We start from the raw sequence: 11,493 nt of genomic DNA, 5'->3' as shown, positions 1-11,493 counted from the left end.
CATATAATAACCCCAGCCACCTACCGCGCGAATTCCTGCAGGTGTTGGAACCGCGAATGGGCAGAGCTGCGGGGAGAAGAGGCTGGGAGGGTGGAAGAGAGAGAAAGACGCAGAGACACGGGAGACTTCCGAAGGGGTTTATGCATCGCGTGCGTCGTGACTCGGGCATCGAGAAACGTGGGGAAATCGCGATTCTCTATCGCACGTTTGACTACAAATGCCCGGTGTTACGTGAATCGCGCATTGTGACCGGAAAAGGAAAAAGATATATATATATATAGAGAGAGAGAGAGAGGGAGAAGTCTTCGGCCCACAATGGCATTTCCCGATCTCTTCTCGGGAACACGCGGTCGTGTAAAGGGACATGTAAAGGGATATATTACCGCGTGTATACCGCCCACGGCGAAGCTGAACGCGTGGGCCCTTTAACCCGAACGCAGAGATTGGAGAACGCGTCTATACGAGAAGATATCACGCGCTATACGAAAACTACACTAATTTTCAAGATGTGTTACCCTAGAGAACGCTGGTCATTCCAGGCTCGAAAGAGCCCGCGGGGAATCCATCGCCTGATGCCTGATTAAACATCTATCAATGCGGACACGCGTGATACGTTTTTAAGTGCTTGCGACGTATAAATGAGAAGAGGAAGGTAGAGGGCAAAACGACACTCTTGCTCTTGTAATTAGAAAGGAAACTCAAAAAAGATACAAGATCTCTTTAATCTGGTATTTATCAAGTCACTCAAATAATTTCATCCGTTACGGAAGATATCGATACAATGCACATTCGAAGCTTTATTGCCCGGATCGAAATGTTCTTCAAAATTTATTCATTCCGTTAATAAACCGTCTTATAGCACGCAACTGCTCGTAACCGTCACCCAGCTCGAAAACGAGCCGAGCTAGCCGATACCGGAAGACATATATGAAAGCCGCATTAATTTCTCAATAATAGCCGCGCTGACCCGCCTAAATCCGCAGGAGGTCCACCATGTTATCGGATCCTACCGTCTATGACCAGGTATCGAGGGCGAGTTACGTCGCGTCATCCGAATCCGTATTCGTAGAATCACAGCTTCGATTTAAATCTGAAAGACTAACCCTCTCGAGAAAGCCTAGTCGAGCCCAAACCGCTCGTTTAACCGCTCCATTCTTGCACTCCTGTCGAGCGAGGTACACAATAAACCGTTAATCCTTCGCCGTACCTTAGATTCGATACCAAGTTATATTATATAACACCGGCAGATGACTAAGAGTTTACTAAGCCTGGAGATGCACTATAATTCATGATTTATAATACTGATAGTATGGACTGATAGCACGTTGCGACCGTTTACGAAAGAGAAAAATCCGGTACGTAGACGCTGAGGCCAAAACGGAACTCCAATGTAAAGCCACCTTAATTTATTCCGATTATTAAGCTTTTGCATACGCGATTGCGAGATACGTCTTCGTTTTTCAAATCGAACACGATCCAGGGGGAAAATGAAAACGTTATAAAGAATTGAATGTGGACACAACATTCTTAAACATATATATTTCATAAATAAATAAGAAATCGAATACTGACATTAAATGTATTTTATTTCAACTAATATAAATTTTTCGCTTAGTTAATTTATTTATCAGAGCTATAGCTTGTGCATTGTTTATTCGTTTGTACGCTAAATCGACTTGCGTGAAGAGTGTTTGAAAGTACACTTGAAAAATTTTAATTTTGAAAGATAAGAGATGAACGCACGTGAAAGTTAAAAATATTTAATTTTATAAGTAAATGAGAAAGAATATATTATTTTTTAAGTCGAATATGCGATAGAAAACAATGTCTAGTAAATATCTTTAAGTACAATTGTTTATTTTAAACTTTCAACTAGAAAGCTAGAGTCTAAAGGCAATATGGTATGTCGATTTTTAGTACTTTCCCCTCTACATTCCATATTCGGAAACGAACGAAAGAAAGAAGAAGATAGATTGGAGGACGCGTGTTGGTGAAACACTTCGAATTCGGAGTTTTCTATACTGTAGCGAGAAAGCCGGAATCTCTCACTCTATTCTTCGCGGTCTCGACGCGAGGAACATTTCGGCTAAAATATTCAGAAGAGATCGAGCGAGTCGGATAGCGATTGTCACGCGAGGTCTAGTCTCCCGTAAGCGTCGTGACTCTAAAATCGTTCAGGTGGAAGAGACGGAGGATGGAAGGAGATTGAAGCCTTGCGTATCCACGTACGTCCCAATATGCGTAGACCTCGGATGGAAGTGTTTTCCTAAAAGCGAAAGTGAAGCCCAGGGTCGGAACAGATATTCAGAATAGATGGTTATACGATAAAGCGCTTGGACCTTATAAGGATACTAGAATTATACCGGTTTAAAACGCGTTGTAAGATCAACTTATTCGTGTACGATACATCAGATTAAGATCTAATTAACGTAGACGTTTTGGGCGTTTGGAATCTGAAATAAAGGGTAAAATTCTACAATATTTTCTCACCAGTCGATGATCCTCAAATTTCGAAAACTGCAGTATGTATTTTTGTGAGTCTACAAATTCCTGGACAATCAAATCTCTCTAGCTGACTTTAAAAAAGAAATCTGCTATTTCTTATTATCTTTTTTTAGAAATTTAATTAATTTATTAAATTTATTTAATTAAATTAATCATTTAATTAAATACAAATTTAATAATATCGTGCAATATGATGAACTTTGACAGTTATAAACTATTCGAAGCACCGCGAGCCGTCCCTGACTGAGAAAACGCGCTTATGTGTTCCCGCTTATTTCGCAAATCCCGTCCATTGTAGTCGCTTAAATGGTCGACCAAGTGTGTCTTTCCTCTCCCTGTGCCTGAGATCGCGGTGACACAATGCTCGGTATCATCGAGGCCTGTTTACATAACCCGGCATCTGTCACAACTATTTGTGTCCGGAGACATAGATTCCTTCCTCAGGCTCCGCTCCTCGCAGCTTAAGCTGTCGTATCTTTTGTCGCGCTACCGGATTCTGCGTCCCTCTCTCTCTCACTCTCTCTTCACGATCATGCTCGAGTGCTCCGGATCAGCAAACATACATAAGCGCGTCCTGTTCCGCGAGACATTTCGTCGAGCATGTCCCTCGTCTCTGATGCGTTTTGTATGTTTTTGTTTTGAAAGAAGCCGCTTTCTACGCGTGGCTAAGTCGACGGGACGATGTAAGTATTCCGTGGGATTTGTCAAATATACGAAAACGGTTTGGATTTATTTACGTGGGTCTTCTCCTCATGAACGTAAGATTCGTAGATTCCACGACTGTCGGCTCGATACAAGATTTCTCACTATACCTTAATGTAAGATTTGTATGAATATAAGAGGATTTAATGGATTTGTAGATTTCTGTATTTTTTATTTTTCGAAATAAAATTTAGATTATTGTTTTAAGATTTCATAAACTTCATTCTCAACTTGTCTCAAAATTTTCAAGCATTCCTTCATATAATAATTAATTCGCCAAATAATTTTCCGCGATAATTATATCATACTCCTTCGAAGTCTTTGAGTATAAATCGAATAGGATAATAGTTTTTTTTTTTTTTTTTTTTTTTTTTTTTTTTTTTTTTGCCTAGGCTAACCGACTCAAAATCGTCGCTGTTATGATGGGTGCCTTTAAAAATGAAAGAACCGTTACAATTCGCAGTCTATCCATATACCTGCTTTGGCTTGATTCACGACTGGTTTTACAAAAGCAAATGGTAGACAGCGGACGGATTGCAGGTCAAATTACAGACCCGACAATCCCGTGGACATACATAGTATATGCGTGGATATATATGAATGTCGGATTATACATACAGAGTAATTCGAATTCAGTTTGCATTCTTCCAACCGTAGACTTGTATCCAAGCCAAGATAAACTCTGCGGAGTGTCTGTCTTAACAAAAATAAGCTTGAAAGATTTTGATAAATATTAAAAATTATTAAAGATGAAAAATTTTCACAGATAATGAAACAATAAAATTGTCGATAAACAAATAGCCTTTAAATTTAAGAATAATAAAGGATACAGCGCTCCGTGACTGGGCATCGAAAATTGTTCTACAACACTGTATGTATAATGGCGCTGCACCCATACCCCATATATGCCCTTCATTACATCGTAGTGCCACGGCATTATGTCATCGACTCGACTGTCTCGCTACGAGACAATGATGCATAACTCGAATGAGATAAATCCGCCGATAGCGATGTCGCGCCTGATGACTTATGCGAAGTCGAAGCGACTCCCGGCGACAAATAACGTTTGCATACACGATAACGATAACGATAAATGTCGATACGCGCGGTATTCGTTGCGAGTTATCAGCCTCATTGTGATAAATAAAGGTAAACTTGAAACAATACCTAAGTTATCGATATTGCTAATAAATTTTTATTACGCGCGTCCCGGGCTTAACCGACTTTACGGCGTAATGTCCTACGATAGGTCTCGCGTACAAAAAGTAAATATATTATAAAATTTTTCTTTCGAAATTATTCTAAGATTTATTTTATAACGTTAATTCCCCCATCATCTTTTAAACGTACACTTTTAACTTTATACACATATATCTCTTTCTCGAGATAAAAATATATAAATTGAAAATAATCGTACCACAAAATATAAAGGATATGATGCGAAGTAAGTTCATATTTTATATGCCGCTATGGTAGACTATTACGAGAAGTTATAGCGAGTATCGGGGCAACGTTGCCTCGCGAAATACCGAGTACATCATTCGAGAAGTTCGCCAAACTCGGCGCATAAATGTACATCGTCGGCTTCGAGGCCGACGTTTCTGTCGATCGATAAAACATTTCGATTTTACCCGCCAAGATACGATATGCGTATTTTCGATGATTTTCGACGCCGCGCATGCAAGCGTCGAACCGCGCGTATACATATATAACTTTGGTAGAAAACGCATAACTTCCGGTAAAGTTTGCTCGCCGGCGATACGCCGGATGTGCGATTCGTGGCTGCGGTAAATATGAGTTAGTTTACCATTCAGGTAGCTGCATTAACGTTTCCCGCATCGCCGGCGTAAATATTCCTCCCCTCTGTTTACATTTCTCGATTATTTTTTCTTTTTATCAAAAAGCGCAGAGAAAAAAGAATAATATTAGGTGTACAACTTTGCTTCCGCCGTTTTCCTATAGATGGCTTTAGCGTTAAGTAGTGGTCGAAATAAATAGATCATAGACGTCATGCGATAAACTTGGGCATCTGTCGACATAACCCCATAGAAACATCAGTCGATTTGTGTCCGCATCATAAAGTTATTCTCGATTGAAAATGTCAGTTTACGAGCCAAATTCTCGTCATTTGCGGGAGGTTTTAATTTTCTGCTTCAATATGAAGAAATCTGCGGCTGAGGCTCATCGAATGCTCTCAAATACTTATGGCGAAGCCGCTATTAGCGAAAGAACGTGTCGCGAGTGGTTTCGACGCTTCAAGAACGGTGATTTTCACGTCGAAGACCGACATAGCGGTGGAAGAGAGAAGGTTTTCGAAGATGCAGAATTGGAGGCGTTACTTAACGAAGACTCGAGTCAAAGTCAAAAAGAATTGGCACGATCATTGAGAGTGGACAATACTTTGAATCATAAATGTATAACCAGTTTTTTACAATAAAGCCTCGAATTTCGGGGGAAAAAAACGGCGGAAGCAAAGTTGTACACCTAATATATAAAAATATCTATGAAAATTCACGATTGAAGAGATGAAAAAATTCTCATCCAAGTCACAGACTTTGTCACACAATAATATATTTTCCATTTAAAATCCTCTCGATGAACGAAAGGGTCTGAGAATACGAGCGCACTCGCTACGCTTCATCAAATCGAATTACGCAAGAAGCTGACACGTCGCGCTTCCTTCATTTTTCCCATACCCGTGGGGAAAAACACGGCGGGCGTCGTCGTCGTCGTCGTCGTCGTTCGCAAATTGAGGCGAGCGAGCGGTACGAAACTCGAGACTCCGTTAATGGAAAGGCAAAGTACGGACGCAAAGTACTTTCCAGCGACTCGGTCGAAACTGAGCTAGCTAGCTCAACCGCGCTCGCGAAATTATCGCGGGTCTCCTCCGTCCGTGCTTTTCCGAGCTTATTGCGGTCTCCACCCGCGATATTTTACGCGCTGTAACGCGCGCTACTCTATATTTCCGCGACCAAGTATAGTACGACGTGGTAACTCGAGTAATATCCGCCAACTTTGTTTGTACTTTCATCCTGTCGATGTCGTAACTTGGAGAGCGATCTCTCTCTTTCTCACCGCTACCAGCGGTTAATCGCCCGAGAATAATACGCGATATCCTTTTAATCGGTAAAAAGCGAATAATTAAAGTTGACTCGCGTATCCATAAAACTGTAAATTTTCACCGCGTGATTGAAACACCCACCTTTTTTATATATATATATCTTTTTTTTCATTATTCCTTAATTGCGCGGAATTTTTTGCTCGCGGAAACACTCGTTTCCCTTAGTTTTTTTCCGGTAATATTTCCCGCGCCTATTACTCCCGCAAGCCGGGAATACCGGTAATTCATACCGGTGCAAAAACGCTACTCCTGTATCCTCGTGGGTCACGTAAATATTAATAATATCAAAGAGATAACGCGCATAACTTATCACGCCGAATGATAAGTCGATCTAATAAAAAGGATGCTATCATTTCCGCGCAAAATGTTTATACCTAAAATTAAAAATTATAACGTCATCAGATTTCTTAATTAGCCGATACTCGCAAACTTTTTAACGCGATTGGATAGATATTATCTCGTGCACGTTTGAAAATTAAATAAGATAATTGAATTTATATTTCACGGTAAGTAAATAATAACAATCTTATCTTCGTCGTACTCTCTTCGATTTTTAACGAGACGAACGGTAAATAGAAATTCAATTTTCTCAAAGCTTTGCGTCTCTCTACTTTTTGGATCTTCTAAATTTGCAGGGATGATGAATATTTTTCGGCGAAAGATCGCGGAAGAATCGGCGCGTCTCCGTAATAACGGAGACGATCCGAATAGCATTTCACGAGCGAGAAAAATATAAATCGCGCCATCGCTCGCATCTTCGAAGTATATGGAGACGATGTATCGCAGGGGCCGGAAAGTTTCGCGACATCTTGAATATTACCACTAAATCTCGAAGCTTGTAACGCAGACATTTTGAAATGGTTTCCAGACTGTGTCCGTTATATACACACCCGTTATACATATGCGCACACGCATATCGTTTCCCACCGATGGCAAAAAGCGGCCCGATCGCGCCATAAAATACTTCTACCATGTTACGGATCGTGACAGGGCGATATTTATGAAACGAGTGTTTCGTGTAATGAGAACCGTGTTTGCTAATCCAATATCGTCGTTCCCGTATCTATCCGCATATTTGTATGGAAATTTTATATCCCCAAACACGTCCGTTTTACCGCCGTTGACATTTTAATTTGCATCCCAAATATACCGATTAAGATAATACGAAAATTTGATAGTTTTGTGCATATAAAATTTCGATTTTCATACGCATGTTACGTACAACAGTCGAAAGAATAAAAATAGTTTAATCTTTTCAATATATATATATACAGAGTGTCCCCAATTTAAATGGCAAAGCTTCAGGAGCGTATAGGGGACCGAAAAGCTAAGACAGAAAACTCTTTAGAGATTTGCTCGTCTTTGCTCCATTTTGGAGAAAATCACGAAAAAAGAAAGGAAACAAGTTTTTGTTCTTTTACTTATTTATCTACATTTTATTTACGTTATCATCTATTTAACACAGATATTGATCAAAATGTTGCCCTCTTGAAGCAATGCGAGCATTACATCTAGCACCTAACCACATTAATTGCAGCTAGACATTGTTCTAGTGATATTTGGTGCACCGCATCTACGATTCGGTCTCTTAATTGCTCTCTTGAATCGATTGGCACCGTAAAGGATAACATCAAGTGTTTACATATTTAAGGAACCTTGAAGCGGAAAGTTTATTCGATGCGAATCGACTCAAGAGATCAACTGACAATGAGAGATTGAATTTTTGGCGACTTTCTCTAAAATGGTGCAAAAACGAGCAAACCTCTAAAGAACTTCTTGTCTTAGTTTTTCGGTCCCCTACACGCGCTCTTCAAGTTTTGCCATTTAAATTGGGGACATCCTGTATACAATATATATATCGCATCATGTTTCTCGTGCGATAAAAAATTCCTATCCCTTATTAATTTTGTAATATATTAAGAAAAGTTTCAAACTCTCCCTCGGTCATACTTATACCCTCTCTTTCTGAAATCCACGGACGGAGAGTTCTGTAATTTCAAGACTCATAAATATTATTCTCGCAAGTTCGAGGCACCGATAAAGACGTTAAAAACAGCGTAATCGCGAGCCAAGGCAATTCATGATGGGAGATCTCGTGAAACACATGCGCGCGTTCACTTTCTTTCATCGTTCATTGTATATATGAATGAGTACATATGTATATACGGCCCGGTATATTCTCTCCGTACCTTCCCTCTCCCCCTCCCTCCCCCCTCCCCGCGCCCTTTCCCGTCTCGCTCGCCCGGAAAGAAGCCAAGCCCTTTAACGCCCGCGGCGAACCTTTCGTCGTCGTGTACCTACATAATTTATGAGGATCAAAAAAACGCGAAAAAGTTAATCAGCCGACCACGCAGCCATCGTCCCGGTTCTTCCAGCTTCCAGTCTCGTCTACACCTGCTCTCCGCGCCACACGTTCGCCTCCTTCCATCGCCATCGTCGTCGTCGTCCTCCTTTGCGAGAGTTTGCCTCTCGGCCCTTTCGCCCGGATCCCGCTCGTACCTTCGGAGCTTTGTGTCCCGGCTCTTCCCTCTCAAGTTCGCATTAATTTCTACCTCGTTTGCGGCGTCTGCAACCTCTTCCGCGATATCCTCCCTCTTCTCCTTCTTTTTTCCCTCCGCCGTTCGTTCTGTAGCGACTTTATAACATCCCGGCAGGAGGTTCGCATAAATCTAGACACTGCCGGTCGCCGCTTTATCCGTCGTCTTACTTCCAGTTCGCCCTACTCGGACGTTCTTTAGATATACGTACTATTTACTCTCGTCGCAATGATCTCGGTCGTTTATCATCTATTGACAAAAATATTCGCGTTTTTAATCCCATCCCTACATAATATCATCTTTAGGCATGTCCAAAGAAAGTGAGAATTAATATAGATGTAAAACAGTTAGAAAACTGTTATAAAGATGTCGCGCAAAATAATAGCAGTATTAAATAAAATAAAACCAAAAACTATACGATGATATTTTGTTTTGTTAGTTTTACTCTATCTCTCTCTCTCTCTCTCTCTCTCTCTCTCTCTCTCTCTCTCTCTCTCTCTCTCTCTCTCTCTCTCTCTCTCTCTCTCTCTCTCTCTCTTTATACATTGCATTTTCCATTGAGATTTACCTACCGTGCTACATTGAATACCTTATTAGCGTCCGGAATTTTCTCCCCCGCTCTTATTTATCACCCAGGTGTCAGAGCGCCTAATTAAAAAGGTAGAGGAAGCACAGCGGGGGGGACGATGAAGCGGCGAGGAACAACCAGCCTCCCCCCCCCCCTCCTCACCGTCGAGAGGTTAGAATTTACAGCGTTCTAATCGAGGCTACCTAACTCAGAGGCCAATGATTTGTAGAATGTCTCTGGGAGAAACGATCCTTATTATCGCTTCTGAGATGCTTCTCTGCATTTCATCCATCATCATAAATATGTTCGTTGACTAAATGGATTAAAAATTGTTATTGCGATATAGATTTCACGGAATCGAAATTTTGTCTAATGAAAATATTAATGTGATATAAGCTATTTCGTTTTTTTTTTTCCCACTATTCTCGCCTCGTAATTTATATAACAAGAGAAAATTTAGAAATCAATTGAATATTAAATATTGCTGCGCTTGTGTGATTCTTTATTTTCGGCGAAATAACAGCGAGATTTTCAATCGGCTGAAACGTTGTTACGCTTTAGGCAGGTAGCCTACAACGACGAATCGCTTTCTAGAGGGCAGTAGCTCCCAGCACGCGAACCATAGGGATATCTGGTATCTTGAGATTTTTTTTTGTACGAAGAAATTTTTCAAACAATTGTCACATGCTTCGAAATTAGCGCTGATTTATTCATGATGTAAATTCGCGTTTACCGCGGTGTAGGTCGAATCGAGACTTTACTTGGGACTTTAGTCTATCGCCATTCACATTGTGGAACTTCGTCAAGACGTGGCCGCCGGGCAATGACGAGACTACCGGCGGCGTTAGTCGAAACGACGAACAATTTGCATAGATGCTAATTGTGCGATTGTCTATCCACGGCAGCTCGCAAATTGCTTCGCTACGAAACGCCATATCCGCGATATCGACGATAATCCTCGCGATAATGAACGCGCGTCGTATTCAAGTAAGACGCCAACTTTCGAAGAACCATAATTTTAAGATTGTCATATTGAACAACGCTAAAGTTGCGAAAGATCGCAAATTGACAGAGGTAACGTTGATGTCGCAAAATTTATCAATTTAAATTAAAAAATTTACGCGATTAATGGAGCTTTCTGTTAAGCTATTAAAACGCACTAGACCAAATAGGGAATACGAAATCTTCTTCGCAAACATTCAGATTTGATTCCTTTGGTTGTCAACGGCTAAAGGATCAACCGTCGTCGCATTACGCTTCCATTACGTTTCAGGAAAAAAATTGAAACGATCCCCTAATTTTCCCTTTGGGCGATAATCGGTAGGTAGGTACCATAGATAGGTGGGTAGGTAGAGAAATCTCGTGTCTCTCCACCGAGAGGATACACCGCGGTACGATAGACGAAGTGAGAGCGGACGAGGAGAAACGGCAGGGCCAATTACTTCCGCTCAGTTACACTCGGCGTAATCTCTGTTAAACTGTTTGTCGAATCATATTGAATTACCCGATTCGGGGCACCGAGATCCTTTGTAGCACGGAGGCCCCTCGGGGATCCTCCGTGAGATTAGATTAATTCGACTGATTTTATTAGGACGTTTCTACAGCGGCGCGACGCGACAGTACACAGGGCCCCTCTCCTCAATCCCTCTTTGCGCATCCTCGTTCCCTCCCTCCCCCCCTCCCACCCTTACCTTTCGTGAGACTTGCCGCTCGGGCCCCGGCGGGCCAGATGCGGTCGTTCTTTATCTTAAGGACTCACCGAAAAACCCGCGGAGACGACATTCTCCTCGGGAAATCTCATTTTCAACGCTGTTGTCCCCTCTTTCTCTTTCTCCCAGTCGCTTTTCACCCCTCCTCGAAGAAATTAGTACCGCTTTACGGTTCCTTGCGCACACGCGGCCCACCCTCTCGTATCCCGCATTGAATGCGCGCGGTGTATCCACGCAGGTAAACCGAAAAGGTAGACCTAACCCCGGGAAAGGGAGGAGAACGACGGTCTCTTTATTCCACGTTTATCCCCGACAACGGTGCACAATGCAATTCTATTCCCCTCCCCTTTC

The sequence above is a fragment of the Polyergus mexicanus genome, unplaced genomic scaffold (assembly GCF_030449975.1).
Source record: "Polyergus mexicanus isolate NDT 795.1 unplaced genomic scaffold, iyPolMexi1.0 SCAF_18, whole genome shotgun sequence".
NCBI classification, from domain to species: domain Eukaryota; kingdom Metazoa; phylum Arthropoda; class Insecta; order Hymenoptera; family Formicidae; genus Polyergus; species Polyergus mexicanus.
This window is presented reverse-complemented; position numbering follows the sequence as displayed.